Source organism: Pyxicephalus adspersus, chromosome 1, assembly GCF_032062135.1.
Source record: "Pyxicephalus adspersus chromosome 1, UCB_Pads_2.0, whole genome shotgun sequence".
Lineage (NCBI taxonomy): Eukaryota > Metazoa > Chordata > Amphibia > Anura > Pyxicephalidae > Pyxicephalus > Pyxicephalus adspersus.
Window position 1 is genome coordinate 142,219,164 of NC_092858.1, and position 17,933 is coordinate 142,237,096.

Below are 17,933 nucleotides of genomic sequence, written 5' to 3' on the forward strand. Positions count from 1 at the left end.
CACACACACACACACACAAAAATAAAGAGGGGCATGTTGGTGGCTGCAGGAGTAAGAAGTAAGGTTTACTCCTGTAGCAGTTTCCTCTAGAATAAACAAACAATGGACCCCTATCAGTGAGGAAGGGACACATTGCAATGGTACAAAAGAGATAAGCTACATACACACGTTGAACGGTTCTTGCCCGATAATCTGCGCATGGCGGATATCGGGCCAGAATCTGGCATGTGTACAGCGCCCGTCGTTCATACGGCTGTCCTGGCAGATCCATGACGACGGACGACTAACGAACCTAATGCAAGGGAAGGGGGGAGAGCGTGCAGCGGGGTGCCCCTCCCCTCTGCATATAGCAGAATGGTGCTGTATGTACAGCACTCGTTCATGCATCGTGCAGTGCTAGTCGACTATTATTGCACGTATGTGGCTTTACCTGGAGCTTTAAGAAAATTGAAAGGCACTAAGGAGGCATTTCCTACAACCACCAACCAAATACTGGATTTAATATTCCATACAAGTGAAATTTTGGATATAATCCAATTGGTTTTGGTGGTAATTTTCTTTTCTTCAATTGTTCTAATTAATATCTGATGTTATATCTGAATTTCACCAGTGCTCGATATGCTGTTTTCTTCGCAAGTTTTCACAAGCATGGGACTTATATGTGGGGGAGAACCTGATGACCTACTGCTCAATAAAAAAAATCTTTGTTCATTCAATGTCAGTTTAACAAACTGATATTTTAGTTATGGGTAAATGCTGGCTTATGATAGGTAGTGAGATTTCACTGTCATAATTCTCAACTCTGTGTAAGCACTCTCAATTTTTGCATCCTCAAGAATATAAAAGTAACAAATCCAACAGGAAAGTGGGAATTCTTCATATGATGGCCACCACTGGTGAAGCAAACCAGGAACCCAGGTGAAGAGATTCTTACCAATGCAGCCAGCAAAGATATAAGATAATCAGGTGATTTAATTTCTCATCTTGTACTAAACACTAAAATGCCCCTAAAATAATTATCTGCTACATTGTACCCAAGATTACAATGATTAAATGATGCTTATTTATGCCTTCCAGAGCCCCATAGAGTAGATCATAGATGTTACTATTCTCCGGAAATCTAAAACTTTTTTTGCACTGTATTTTTAACATGTAGTATTATGTTAAAATATGAACTCGTACCTAAGTAAAACTTCACAGGTTTGATCTCAAATCATTTTACTGTCACAAATAAAGCACATGTTATTATTATTGAACTTCAAGAAAAAAAAAGGCAAGGTGCCAAGTTATTGATAGGGCTGCAGCAACAGAATTAGGAGGGTTACAATTTTTCAGATAAGGTGGCAACCCCAAATGTTCAGTAAAGTCGCTGCTTTTATTCCTACAAAAATACTACCGCAAATTTCAAAGGACTGTAGCTGCTGTAAAACTTTAAAGAATATTTTATCTTGGAAGCACAGTGACCCAGTACTTCTCAGCTTTTCTTAAAGGTACATTCCAATCTTACAGGCCAAAGTTAACGTTTTTTAATAAAGAATATTCCTTCGCTTTCATCCATCTTGTCATTTTCAGAGAGCTGTTTGAGGGGGCGGAGGAGACACTAAAATAAGGTCTCCAGTTATGAATTACTGTGGTCAAAATATAATGTCTGCCTTACAGGTCCCTCTCCTTCCTCTAATACATTTCCTAAACCAGACATTTCTGGAAGTACCCAGAAAAAAAGAACTCCACACACACAGTTATATTTTCCTTTACTGCTTCCAATTACTGTTCTACTCCTATAGAAGTGCTGCATTTCAGTGACTCCGTTAACAAGAAAACTTTTTTTTTTCAACAAACTATTTTATTTCTAGAAAAATCAAAACGTTTAGGAAACAACAGTACATAATAAACAAATGTAAGGTGGGAATGTTCCCATATTTGGGTCTTAAAGCGTGCCTAAACTCTTAGAAATTTCACTTTACATACATACAACCCTTTTATCTAAAATAAAAATTTTCTTTGTTTTTTTAAGTTCAGCCTCCTGGAATACCTATGTCACACAGCCCTTGAGGCTCCTGGCTGCTCCTCCTGCACATGCCTGAGAAGCCTTTTCATCATTAGGGGAAACAAATTCCGATCGCACGCATGCACAGTGAGATCAGCAGGGTTTTTCCCAATCTACATCACCCGATCTCGCGCCTGACCACTTTTTAAGACCTTTGGTCTTTTATTTTTACCTGGCGATCCTTCCAGTAACATAACTTATGCCATAGGGTGACAACCATCACTTGGTGTGCTGTATCCAGTGTTCAACCCAAAAAAAATTTAAGCTGGGTGGCAGCCGCTGTATTGTGACCCAACTATTCAGTAACTACCCAAAAACATGGTTACTGAAAAGTGCCCGGTGGTCCACCCGGGGCTGGGGTGAACGCCGGCTGTGTCAATGGAGGTGCAGACTGAACTCCTGATGTAGTCTACAAAACACACACCCTCATCTGTGACCCATAGAAAGAAAAACATTTTAGATTTCAGTTCAGATTATCTAATGAATCATTCCAACCCCTCTGACCACTACCAATGCCCATTTTACCAAGTTCACCAAGACAGAGGGATTGTCAATTAATCTGACAAAAGGTTATTGATTTTCCATGGCCACTTTGCCATCACCTTCAAGGGAATAAGTTTCACAGTAATATATATATATATATATATATATATATATATATATATATATAAAAAAAAAACTATTCCCTGTGGAGTAGACGTGTGATTTCCTGGTAATCAGCCTGTGAAAATGTCAAAAGAGGCAACAAACTCTACTGTACCCAGGATTGCCTACATGCTGCTACCATTTCACTGACATGCAAATTCTTTCTTCTTCTAAAAAGAAAAATGTGGGTTATGATTATTAAGAGGCAGCAAGCACAATGAATCAAAAGCTGGCAATGAGGCTCACTTCTGAGCTGTCACTTAGGAAATTAAAACACCATTATCCTGCGATTTACAAATTCTCTTGCATTTACTGTATTACCAGGGCCCCTGCACTCCATTTTATCTCTCTTACTGTTAAATATCTCCTCTCTCTGCTAACAGTGCTATAATTAACTTGCGAGACGCTAGTCAGTCAGCCTCGGCAACATGCCAAGAAATCAACCCCAATTACTATATTCACAATGTCAGTAATGCTCACTTTTCAGTTTATACTAATTTGAAATGGCAGGTTCCAACTTCCCATGTCTGAATTATACAATCCCATTTTAATACAATCCCATTATACTATAACGTAACATTACAGCCTACAGAACGCTTGCTATGTAAACTTACACGTCAAACAGAAACAAACTGCAGATAACCTTCTAAAAATAGTCCTTGCTAGAATTGTTGTTTAAAAAAATACACAGAACTTTTAAGGGATTTCAGGGGCAAGTTTTATTTATACATAAATAAATCTGGATGTCGGAGTGCTAAAGATAAATCAGATTCTTTCCTTGCTCACAAAGTAGACCAATCATTATTATTCACACCTTACAAAAGTTAATACCGCATGTGCCAGAAATACCAAATCATATAATTATTAAAAAAAATGTCTTTATTATAATAATAATAATAACTTTAAACAAGCAGCCTTGGGTGATCATGATCTCTGACCAATAGAGAATTGTGAGTATTTCAAAGCATTAGAGACTGAATAGATGATTTTTTCAAGCAATAGTCAAGTTACCTAAAAGGCCCAGCAAGTAGAAACTAGACTACATATTTAAATAGAAAATAGGACTATCAACATATGCATATATAGTAATATGACAAAGCATCCTTATATTCTATATTCTTCCTAAAATTCCTGTAAGTGCCCCATTTCTGCAGGTATGTAATAAACATCCAGGTGCCACAAAGCTGGGTTACTCTACAGGTACTTATTAAACCTTTGTGTAGTAAGCACCGAGTGCACAGATCACCTTATTTAATTAGAATTTAAAACGATTTGTATAAAACTGATTTTTATTAGATGTATAACTATAGAAAGATTAAAGTGAATCTTTAAGGGCAAAAAAAGCTGTCAAGAGCAAGAAAATTTATGAAGAACTAGAAACACGAGCCAGTTTTCCAAATGAAGACCCAGTGCATTACCGTAAGCATTCAGAGCTCTATCTAATAAGAAATGGAAAAATGAGGTTCCAGCAAAAGCATGTACCAACCCAAGTACTATAGAGAAGAATCAACTAAAGTAACTGAAACGCCTTCTGCTAAACTAACACTCGGAGTGCCGATCAAGTAAACTCCACAATACGGAGAACACGTGATGTGCGAGAAAAGCCTTAGATTGTTACCAATCATAAATAAGAGACCATTGACTTTGTAAAGCACTGCGGAATATGTTGGCGCTATATAAATTCAAGATGATGATGATGATTGTGATATAAGGGACTGGTAATAGTTCTTTCACTTTCATTTAACAGATTCAGTGTTAGTATAGTATACAACTTACTAAATTTTTTTGAAATCCATCAAAAGCACACCTTTACAAAACAAAACAATACCCTTCAAGCAGATATACACATTGGGCCCGATTTATTAAAGCTCTGAAAAAGTGGAATAGAAGGAAGATGCACTGGGATTGCAATAAAGTGATACATAGAGCCTGATTTATTAAAGCTCCCTAAACCTGGAAAGGATACAAATCAATCAGTGAACCTGAGCGACCTTGCAAACCTGCAATTGATTTCTTAAAGCCATTTGCTATTTGTTAGCAAACGTTTTCGATCCTGGACCAGATCCATTCCAGGTTTGCTGGGTCACCCAGCTTCATTAATGAAAGTTTATCCTCTCCAGCCTTTTTTAGCTTTAATAAATCAGGCCCAAGGATGACCATGGCAGTCACTGTATCCCTTTGTTTCTGTTTCTCTCTTATCCTTTGTTCATTTGTTTCTGGGTACTGAGCCCATACTGAGATCTGTGAACTCCTTTACTATAAAGCCTTAACAATCTGAGATGTTCTATGTGTAACATACAATGCAACAAGTGAAATCTGAGATTACAGTACATGGCAGCCGAAGGAGCAACAAGTGGACCTGTCTATGGTAACATATAAACGTTGCAAAGGAATGCAAGGTTTGTTGTAAAACTGTGCTATCATCTTTCTTCCAGCTATAATGGTGAAACATTCTTGGTTAAGGTATGGAAACCTTTACAGGCTTATCGGGGAATGTGAAAGTGCCATAGTAAGGTAAGATTCCCATGTATTAGGTTCAATGACCTTCACTTTTTTTTTTTCTTTGTTTCTGAAGTTATGGCTGGGAAACTTGAAATTCTCCAACTGTTTAGAAATAAGAAAATAGCATAACACTGCCAGTTTGAGGCTGGAAAGTTTACTTGCATATTTCTATATCTGTGTTAAATATGCTGACTGTACCGCAATTTGTGTCTCTTTTTTCAATCTCCAGTCAGTTGAGTTATAATTATATAAAAAATGTATTGATTAGCTTTTATTTTTAATGGGTCAAATCAAAATCTACCATTAAAAGAAAAAAAAACAAAATCTTTGTGACTTACTAATTTGATTTTAGATCTTCCTTGGATCATTATTATCATTGTTTTTAAATGGTTGGAAAAATATCCTTGCTGTAAGTTTGGAATTGACAATCACATCTGCCTTAATATTTCACGTTTGTGGTTTATTAACCAACATGTATATGGCAACATCCTATGAAAAAATCTGCATCTTGCAATAAAAATGCACAAAGGGAAGCCGGGCAAAGCTTCATAAATTCCGCCACTGAGGCCGCAGTAGATCATCCGCAAAATGCTTGGAGTAAACAAGACAACTTCCTTCACTACCCCACACATGTAATGAGAAATACAAAAGCTTCCATACAAGGCAATGTAATTGAAGTCAATGACCCATTAAACAGCAATTTGTTACAACCCGCATCAACAATTAATATACAAATTCTATTACAAATACATTATCGATTATGACATTCCAGCTGATAAATGAAAAGGAAAGTTGCCTTCCCAATAAATCCTGCTCGGCACTTTACTTGGCAAGTTGATGTGCTTTAATCTAAGAATATTTATTGTAGCTGTTCAGGAGAATGTGAGCAGGCCAATAAAAGTGTCAGTACAGGGAAAGTGAGACGCAGCATAAAGAAATGCCGAACATGGCACATACACAGCCAAGGAAAGAGATGGTGTGAAAGGAGCTAATGTACACACCGAGACAAGAGATCCATGGAAGCCAGATATCCTGGAACTCTTCAATAGACCAAACCAACCCTCATCAGAACAAGAACTGATCATGTATACCTTTACACCAAACTATTAAATCAAACTTGGAAGTAAGATTATGTTTGATTATATTAATAAAGAGGATTTATATACATATTATGCAGCGCTGTACATTAACCCCCCTAGCGTTCTAATTCTGTCCGTATTTTCACACAAAGAGCGTTACATTTTTTTTACATGAAAATATTTTACATTGTAGGCTTATAATTCTTAGGCATAACTGACCGAAATATGTCCAATATTTAATAAATTTAAAATAAAAAAACAAACATCTGTTAAAAACAAAAATAGTGAAACCCGTAATTTAACTGTACAGTAGCATGTATTATATAATATAAATAATAATATAAAGATTTCTTTGTAATGGATTCAATACAGTTATTTTGTAATAAATCTAATACAGAATTATTTAAATTTCCCGCCGTGCCGTCACCGGGAAACCCCGGAGAATGTCTCTGCAGACGCCAGGAAAAGATTGAAGAAGGAGGACGTGTTCCGAGGATCTAGACAAATGAGCAGAACGCCAAAGGAACAAGGTAAGTGGGGTTTTTTATTATTTTTTTTTTAGTAACCCTGAGTGCTACTTTTTGCAGGCAAAATCCACCCTAAGTCACACTCGGGAAAACTGTTAGGGGGGTTAAATAGGGGTTGCAAATGACAGACAAATACAGACAGTGAACACAGGAGGAGGACAGGACCCTGCATAAATCCAAAATGTTTTATTTTGGGTAGCGTGGTGAGGGACTAGAACCCCACTGCCTGGTTTCCTTAAATGCCTGTAGCACCCCTAACAGAGATTTTCTCACTTTATCCTGGAGTCATTATATTTGTCATATAATACAAGTAACTCTTGCAATCAGAACACTTGTCTTCATTGACAAGCATCGGAAAGTTTATTTTCCCTGAATTTGAAGAACAGATAGAGAAAACTTCCCAAAAGGAAACAAAAGAAGTCTTCAAATCTTCACTCCAAAATGGGAAAACTTGGCTTTATCTATACGTAAAACAATCAGTGCTGTCTCATCATGATTCATATATAATTGCCTTCATGAAGCTTGCAAAGTGTTACAGCCAGATTCAAGGTTTACCTAAAGATGCCAAAAATTGCATCAGTTTGTGAGGTGTATAATAGATAATGATTTACTTTTTTTTAATAACTTGAACTTAGGCTATGTTCAGACTGGTGGTGCAGTTGCAGTCAATTTATTATTTTCGCACACCCCTAAACTGAATTGTTGGGTAAGACACTACATGTAGCATATCAGCTGCCGGCACCAATGTAGAATGAACATAGCTTTAATTTTAACTAAACGCATTATTTGGTAAAAGGAAGAAAACCCCAAAAACAGGAAATTGGATTTCTGCATTGTTTCACTTTGTTTATCAACAACAAATGTGACAAAATCATTTCAAGGAGAGACAAAAGAGGAATTTAAGCTTATGGGTAAATAAAAAAAACATTTCGCAGGCAAGGTGTTAAATTACACAGACAAGCTGTCATGTAAGTTAATTATAGAATTAATATATGATCATTTTTAGAGGTGAGTAATGTCCTCTGCAGTCTGTGCAACAGAGACATTTATCTGCATTTAGAAAAGAAAAATATACTCAACTCCACCCTCCCGAAAATTAGCATGCCATAGTCATTACAGTAATGTTTTTTTCTTTCCACTATGAACATATCGCTTAACATTTCTACACGCAGAGAGAAAACTGATGTAAATATAGGGAATGTAAAGAAGGTAAAATAAAACACGTTACGGAAATATTTTGAATTTCACAATGGTAATATTAAAGCATAACCAATAGTTCTAGATAGAGTGGGGAAGACTTAAAGCCAAACTAAATCCAAAATTTGAAGGCAAATTCTCAAAGCAATCAGGTTAAGTGAATACTAACAATGTATGGGCCAATTGTACTGGCACACCATATTTTCTATCTGAATGTAGTGGGGAGCGTGAACTCAAAACTTGACCTTGGTCTCGGGCACCAATGACCCCACCATTAACCTAGCTCTCACAATCTTCCATTTCTTGCTGGAAGGCACAGAAAGATTAGTCATATCACTTGGAAGCATCAAATACCAATGCCAAGCCCAAAGCCATGACACAGCTCAAGCCATTTGTGTAGGGGGGGGGGGGGGGGAGGCTGAAAAGCGGACCTTTCATTTGCCCTAGACAGAGGCCGAGTCACATGAGGGGACAATAAAATAAACCCAATAAATGATAATGAAAAAACAGATTATTTTGTAATTCAAACACAAGTTTTGCCCAATAGCTGGACTTCTTCAGCAGGGAAGCAATACTGAACAATAAGCAGCTGATTTCTCAACATTCCATATATCATTCCAATAAACATTTGGCTTTTTAACAGGCCTTGAGCCCACTGCTTAGCGGGCTGCTTGGAAGGGGTCAAAACTGCTTGTCAGTAACAATTTCTGCAGTGTGCAAAAGACCATAAATATCAAAAGTGTAGATATCTCATTTTTTGCCATTTTTCTACTACAGCTTCTTTCTTCTTTCCATTTAGGAAAATGTCGGATTTTGGAAGGCACATAAGTTTGCCATAAAATTTATGAACATTTACCATACATATGGAATTTTTAAATAAGTGTTACTTTAGTGTTTTCTTTTCTTCTACCTCAGTAAAAATATACCTTTTTTTGGGTTTTAGAAGTGGCAGCAAAACTAACTGGAAGCTATACAGTAAAAGGATATAGATATATTTTATTCCTGGAAATAAAAAATGTAAAAGCAGAATTAAGTGTAGGTGACAGCTTGGATTGGTTACAAAAAAAGTATGGGCTAAGAAACAAACTGGGAGAACTCATCATAAAAGTTTATATTATAACACCAAATAAGCCCAAAAGTCACATTATCTATTCTTCATCTGTTCCTGTAGAGCATCCAATGCCTTTTTATGATAAACTACCATCCATGACACTTGGTGGCAAATTGGTGGCAACAGGAAAGATCCTTTCTTAATCCTAATTAGATTAAAATAATGTACCTGTTCCAACATACATACAAACCCAACTTAAGAACAAACCTACAGTCTCTATCCCGTATGTAACTCGGGGACTACCTGTAGAGGGAGCAGTAGATGAACTTAAATGTCCTCAATGGCATCTGTAATTGCAAGCAATGTGGAGTAATTTATTTACAAAGTTCACAGCAAATGGAGGGAACTGTATTCCCCCTGCTCTCAATCCCAGGGTTGACTTGGCAGCCTACCAGCAGTCTAATCCTAAAATGTATAATATTGGGATGGGGATTAACAGAGTACAGATACCCTGCTTAAAGGTTTTCACTTGCAGTAGCAGAGGTCAGTAAAGGTTTGTTTTAAAGTTCACTTGCTGCTTGTAAACAATATGTAAATAGCCCGTCCATAGATTCACTCAATAGAGGTCATGCTCTGCACTTGAGGATTAAGCATGTACTAGTTTGCATTGGTTAATTACTAATACAACACAATACGGGGTAACAGCATCATTAACAGCTGAAACTACTGAAGGTTTCTGCAGCAAGAGGTCTGAGATGAATGTGACGCACTGGCTACATTGGGAGGTAGGTATCATCTATGGCTCTGGATGTTAGTTCAGAACTAGATGTTGACCTTGGTGATTCATAAATAAGGCACAGTGCTCAACCCAGAATTTTTTTTAAGCTGGGTGGAAAGAAATTGTAGGCGGGTGGAAGGCCCTGATTTGTGACCCAACTCTTCAGTAACCACCCAAAAACAGCCGGGTGGTTGCTGAAAATTGCAAGGTGGTGCGCCCCGGCTAAAAGGGGCTGGGGAGAACACTGAGGCATATCGTTGGTCTGGCAGGGTATGAAGATGAAGGCAATGCCAGAAGCAGCATAGACATCTCTTTGATGAATAATTTCTGATAAGACATTACTTGGCCATAACATACCTAACAATAGGACTGCTTAAATTAAAAAAAAACACATACAGACAAATGAAAAGAAAATATTTTTCACTTTATCCAGATTAACAGATAGATAATGTAAATTATAATTAATGTCCTTAGTGTTTTTCAGCCTTCCTTTGTAATTAATTTGGGTTGAAGTACAACTACATATTATACACCTTGTTTCTTGGATGCTCTACAATTCACAGAGATTTAAAGCAAAGGATTAGCTTGTGTGCATTTACTGTTAACTAAAGCAAAATTATCCCTGTTGAACTTTGATGAGCCACGTCAGAATCTGATTATAAACGGCTGGAGCGGTGTATAATGAGTCTGAACAGAATGGTTAGTTTACCAGAAAATCACGCCTACTCATGTACGATACAGTAATTATAAGCAATTAGGAACTTAGCAAAAAAGCAACCGATCAGGAAAAAAGAAAAAGCTTCAGCTCAAGCTGTATTAAACATATTTCTATATTTATAAATTTTAGTTGTCCAGTTATTAGGAAAACAAAGAGACGTGGCCACAGCACTACTTCAATGCCACTGCTACAATTCTCATGGAATATGTTCTATTACTACTGCTGGCCACATATGCTATACTCTAACTGCAAAAAATGCACAAAATAGGTTTTTCATGAGTTTTTTCAATGAGTTTACTGGAAATCTAACTCCAAAACCATATGCATTTTTTTAATAGCCACATATAAATGACACAGAATAACGTAACTCTATCCTGATTATTTCCTTAATAAAAGTGAGCAGGCACCTAAATGTGACTTCATATCAGCCTCTTACAGTCCCTGTATAGCAGAGCTGGGGTGTGTTAACAAGAAGAATGCTGATAGAAGGAGAGAGAAAACAATGAGCTAATCACTGCGCTGACTCTCATTTCACTGTCCATTCACAAGCTGGACAGTCAGAGGAAAAGGGATGGATAATACCAGCCCTCAAACTGGGGACATCCAGCAGCACCAAAAGCACTAAAAAGAAGACTCTGCAATATAGGCCGAGTATTGTAACATGTTACAGACTGCAGACGATCACTTGTATTGACTAACATTTTTTAAAATCTGAATTAGAGCAAATGTACAAGCATTGTACCTGCCTACATCAAATACACTGAGGTAATAAATTATATACAGATCCGATTCATCTAGCATCTCTCAAAGTCGCATTATATCAAAATGGAAATATATGTTTTGGATATTTGTGGAAACTGAAGCTGATAACAGATTTTTTTTGTAATCCAGGGGACTCCTAGCCAATTTCATTCTCAGTCCTGTGAAAATATACATTTACTACAAAGATTTCTGCATTCAACCAGCATGGTGAAATCTGTTGCCTAATAAAGAGGAATGCACTTGTCAGCAATTAGCATCTGACTTGACAGTACGGACAATGCAAATAAGGGGGCTTCTTTGTGCCTACTGCAATCCTTAACAATATCATCTGAAGGAACGGGGGGGACCAAACGTACTACCTTGCCAAAGACTCCATTCTACCAAGGAGCAAACAGGTCATGAATTCCCAAACAAATTTTTGGGTAAGCAAAACCTTCTTGAAGCAATGTCAGTGAATGCTAAATGATCTCAGAAGGGTCTCCGACTGATGCCACCATCATAGATCCTTTGGCTGGGTACACACGTGCAATATTTGTCGTTGGAAAGGATCCTTCACAGTCTCTTCCAACGACAAAAGCCTGCACGATGCATGAATGAACGCCGTTCTGCTCTATGGAGAGGGGAGAATGATGGAGCAGAACCCTGCTGTGCTCTCCTCCCTTCACAATGATCATTCCTCATCCGTGGATCCGCCAACACGGTCATCCAGATGACAAGCACTGTACACACGCCATTTTCTCGTCCGATATCTGCCCTGGGCCAATTATCAGACAGAATCACCTGAGTTGTGTACGTAGCCTTTGTCTGTCTCTGGGCCAAGTCTGCTAACCACTTTGGTCATTACAAATCACAGCTATTTTTGACACCCTGGAGAATGTTTTATAATTTCTGACATTTCATCTTTTGTGGCCTATCACAGCAGAAGGAAGAGAAACCTTAACTTTAGCCAGAAGCTACGCTGCTGACCAATGTAGGAAACCAGTGAGTGTCTTAGCTCAAGTAGCGTCCTACCAAAAACATTGCTGAATCTACACTTTATGCATAAATTCCTTAAAATCTTCACCATCCAAATTACAAAACCTATATTTAGAACTGTGAAGTGATGCAAACAAAATTTGGCCAGATTTACAAGGCTTTCAGTAACCACAGAACACAAACTGACATTTGGAGGAGAACTGGAAAGGCGACAAGTGATCATGTTTTAAAGAGTTAAATAAAATTGATATATACGACTCAAATATTTGCTCTAGATTTTTTGCAGCAAACTGCAGATACATTAAAGTGGGGTACTAAAAGGTTTACAAAATCTCTTGATTCTGTCGTTGCCAACTAAAACACCTACTATGAATTTAGTATTACGTTAGGCGATCATAAATCATACAGCTAGACATTTTAAAAGGAAAAAAGTGGATTTATTGTCACATTGTAGACGCAGTGTAAAAGCACAAATCCATTTTTCCATATATTCATCAACTCTCTGGATGTGTTAATGCACAAAGAATCCCAAAGTATAAAAAAAAAAATTACGCTCCATTTTCCTTGTTCTCAACGCTGCCCTTATTCCTTTTTATCAAAACATGACTTTGTATGCTAAGCGTAGAAAAACCAAGCGCTTGTCTGTTAGTTGACCTCTCCGGGGGCACTTACAAAGAACGGTGTCTGTGCTGAAAAGGATTTATAAAAATGCACAAAAACATCACAGGAAATAAAATAAACACAATAAATAACCTGATACAAAATGTTACTTGAAATGTACGTTACTGCATTGTATTTATCCGTTTTAAAATGCAATACAATACAGACAAAAAAAAATAGACATTGCAATGTTATTGAACGGATGAATATGATGTGCAAAATAGGATTTTTTCTTTAAATACCTAGCAATCAAAGAACTAAAAAAAAACACTACTTAAAACTGGCCATATAACAAAGATATCAGCAGCCCCAACATTACAATGACAAACCTAAAAGAATATTTTATTCAATTTTTAATTCTTTATTAATTTTGGGCAAATGCAATACAGAAAAAAACAATGTGTTTGTGAATGTTGCATCAGCATAGAAATGAAAATTCTAATATAGTGGGAACTATTTATAAAGCAGTGAATCTGGCTTTCACTGTAACATTCCCTGGTACCGAATTTCCAGATCAGTGTGATTTAATGGCAGAAATTGATTCTCCACCAGAAAATGTTTTAAGGAATGTTAGATTCACTGCTTTATGAATAGAATGTCTCAAGTCATTTATGCATCTCAACTTTGTATACCTGAATCTGTGACAGCCACATAAAGCCACATTACTCCACCTCTTAGATTGTAAGCTCTTCTGTGCAGGGTCCTCTCCTCCTCTTGGGTGAATGTCTGTATCTGTCTGTCAGTTGCAAACCCCTATTTAATGTACAGCACTAAGTAATATGTTGAGGCTATATAAATCCTGTTTATTAATAATAAAAATTAGTTGTTGGAAAGAAATTGTTTATGATCATAGATGAACGAATAGGCACTGTACACACAATACCACTCTATAGAGAGGGGTGGAAGAAAACTTTATGATCTTTTATTCCAGATCAGTGTTTCATCAATCTGCCAGGACAACTTGATGAATGACATTGGAGGACCCCAGAACACATGCTAGGTTTTTGCTCAATACCTTTAGTCACTGGTGACAATTGTATGACATGAGTACATAGCTTAAGGCCTCGATCACACAAAACCACTCTAAGTTTTGGGCTTGCCAGGGTGTCAATGTGTAACCTGCATGATGATGTAACTGCTGCGTGTTCAGATATACTAAATATTTCTACACCAGCACATCTCCATGTAAGTTTTTTTGTTTTTTTTTTTACTTATATTACTTACTAAAAAATATATACCGTACACATACACATTTTCGTCACATTAAGAGAAAATATAATTATACCCTACTAAACTAACTTCTAGTTTTCACCTATAATTAAATGTAACAATTTCGTTCAATTACAAGCAAATATGAAGAGCAAACATTTAACACTGATTCATTACCTATTATCCAACTCCAACGCTAGCACTGAAATCATTTATTAACCGCGCTTACAGCATATTAACTTTGCTTAGTCATATTCTAGATCTGTCAAACAATCCTGGATTTTATTTTCTTTATTTAACTTGGAATTGTAAGTGGATATCATCTATTAGTAATACTGAAAAACTTGGCCATTTATCTGTGTAGGATCTTAGGGGGATATAGGTTTCAATTCCCACCAAAGCAATATTCATCAAGTCATATTCTTTGGAGACATTTTTAGTCGTCACCTACTTTTTGTGTTACCCAATTCCTAAATAGTACAAAGATCTTTCACTGCTTTGACATAGGCTGCGTCTTTTGTTGTTGGAAAGGATTGTGAAAGATCCTTTCCAATGACAAAAGACTATAAGATGAATGAACGAGTGCTGTACATACAGTGATGTTCTGTTCTATGGAGAGGGGAGGGGGAGAACGACTGAGCGGCACCCCGCTGTGCTCTCTCCCCTTCATTACGGTCAACGATGGACGACAAGCGCTGTACTCATCCAATATCAGCCCTGAGCTCTTTGCCTCGATTATCGGACGAGAATCATCCGACGCGTGTATGTAGCTACAGTCAAGTGCCCTATAAATGAATTATTCTTGTAGCCTCCATCTCCCAAAATGATCAGCACATCCGTATGTTTTATATTTAGGTAAACTTTTTGTTTTAAAAAACAGTCAATTGATATTTAAGCAAACGTTCCAATGTGTTACATTTATAATAAATTCTCTAAACAAATACTCACTAATGAACAAGTAGTCACAACACGTATGAGACATAACTGCTTCAATCCCAAATGTGTTTCTTCCAGGCATGATGCTGGTAATGCTCAAATCACAAAATAAACCTCTGTACTACTAACTAAATGCTGACCCAGCCTACGCGCCAGCACTGAAGCTGGGTGACATAATTTACGAGGTCCCATTTCAGCACAGCATTTCTGTCAAGCCACAAAACCACTAAATATTATCCTGATAAAAAGTGTTAAAAATACAAATACAAACCCCCAATAATAATTCCTGGAAATTCCAGGGGCCAACTATTCAACTAGTTGAGCTTAGTTACTGAATAAATCTCTAACTCGCCAAGGACTCACTTTAAAAATTCTAACCTTCAGGGACAGTCTATATTTTAAATTTTTATATTTTAAATTTTCAAAATAAAAATAGCATAGGGTTTAGCAACAACTAGAAAATATGAAATCTAAAAGCTAAATCAAACAGGCATATCTAGAGTCCAATCTACGTTCAGTAGGCCAAATAAAAAATACACTAGGTCATTTTTCATCCAACCAAAACCTGAAAGTAAACCCAAACCGGTGTTATATATATATTGAAGCTTAGAAATCCTCAGATGAATTGGCCCTTTTCACTTTATTTTCACCTGGCAATCCTGCAGGTAAAACATTTCCTGTTTCTTTGTGTCTATACAGTTTTTTTCCCTTGTATCTATTATTATTATACTGTATTTATATAGCGCCAACAAATTACGCAGCTCTGTACATTAAATAGGGGATGCAAATGACAGACAAATACAGACAGTTACAAAGGAGGAAAGGACCAAAGAGCTTACAATCTAGGAGATGGGAAAAGTACACAACAAGAAGGGGGATCTAGGTAGTAAGTAATAGTTGTCACAAAGGCTGGACATGAATAAAATTTGCTCATTTCCTTACATGATGAATTATATTGCAAACCATTATGTGATGAAATCCAGTTTACATCCCTACAAACAGCCTGGTCCTGTCCTCCTCCCTATTTTGCATTCACCTTATGCAGGGAGAGGAAGAGCTCTGCACAGCAGCCAAAGAAATAAAAATACAATGGTAGCACAGGATCATTCTGGCCTCTCATCCCAACTTAGTTCATAAAAGTCTCACTATTTCCACAGAAGAAAAGGAACAATCCTGTGACGTTTACAAAAAATTTGCAACATGTTTCAAAAAATCACAAATGAATACAAATAGCTGATGTTTGGAGGGCCAATGATTGCCAATGACAATTTAATCGACAAAATACCAAAATCTACACACATACATACATACACACACAAAAATATATCAATCATTATATATATCATTATATGAACGGACAGAAACAATTCTGAAAAACATACATTTTATTTATTCAAAGTAATGCAGTGCCGTTGTCATCAATATTTATAACATTGACTGTAAGTACTGTAAGATTATAGGTAAGTATCTGTTGTAATAAAGGAATCTTGACTGAATAATATTAATCATACAATATATTTCTAGAACACTCATTTCCGATCATCTTTCCTTAAAGGATGGCACTTTTCACATGCATGAGAAACAATTACTAAGAAATTGCTCAGAGGCAATCCACCAAGAAAATATTCGGTTTAACAGTGCAAACATGAAACCAGCTGTTGTTGCTAAAAACAGTTTGTGCATCCAAGGGCAAAATGCGTATGTGTCTCCAGGGTGCTAATTATATTAACCTGTTCACTACCAACAGCCTTCTAGCGCCAATCTTCACAATCTTAATTGCAGACTAAGCACAAAACGTGGCCTGTGGAATAGCAAATTTGAAAGCAACATGTGAACACAGATAAATAGGCAATACATTACCAACTATGAAATCATAAAATATTCTAAAACCGGTACTAGTCCATTGAGTAGGAGAGCTCTGTACACTATGCAAAGCCTTCCTGCATTGCTTGCAACCCCAAGTAACATACAGTCATAGTGCATCTCCTGAGATCCCTGACGTTATCAAGATGCATCCTGCCGATACCACCATATGTTTGTGTTCTTTTTTAACAGAGGAGGTAGAATGGTCCCTCTGGGTTTGCAGCACTACACTAAGCCACACAATTCAAGATCTTTCAAGATTTGCAGAGGAAAAAGTATCTTTAGCAAGTATTTTTTTATATATATATATTTTTTTTGTATTAGGCTACATACACACGTGCAATTGTCGTTGGAAAACGAACGATTAACGACCGATCAACAATTATTCACGATTATTTTGAACAGTCGTATAGTGCACGATTCTGTACATGCTTCAACAATATGATCGTTCAAATGTAATCCACCAATATTGTAGTCACATAGATACGATCATTTGAACGAGGCAGGACGTGACGTGTACTGGAGAAGGAGTGCCGCAGCACAACCAACAATTACTGAATGACCGTAAACACAATACATATTGTCTCCCAAACTGATCCGCCAGAGCAGTCGTTCATTTCTAGCGACATTCCTCGTTGTGCACTTTTTTTTGTTAGCGATTATTAAATGATAGGTCGTTAATTGTTCCTTTCCAATGACAATTATTGCATGTGTGTACGTAGCCTAAGTCAGGAATAAAAAAAATATTTACAAAAAAAAAAAAAAAAAGTTTGTGCCTTCTTCTAGTTCAGTAAATAAAATGTAAAATATATTGCAGTATTTATATACTGTACTCTCATATTGAGCCAGAAAGTGCAATGCTTGCTCCCCATTATTTATATATTGTAAAGTATATTTTGTTTACAGAGGTCAATAGCCCAAATGCAAAATAGATACATAAAAGCTTATCATTTTTCCACCAGCATTATGGGAGATTTCACGTTA

At 36.8% G+C, this 17,933-nt stretch overlaps 1 protein-coding gene across 2 annotated transcripts in view; it reads right to left on the reverse strand.

The window, feature by feature from the left end:
* The window catches only part of CUX1 (cut like homeobox 1), a 213,536-nt gene that overhangs the window by 159,543 nt on the left and 36,060 nt on the right, over window positions 1-17,933 (reverse strand). The gene's annotated exons all lie outside the window — the stretch shown is intronic.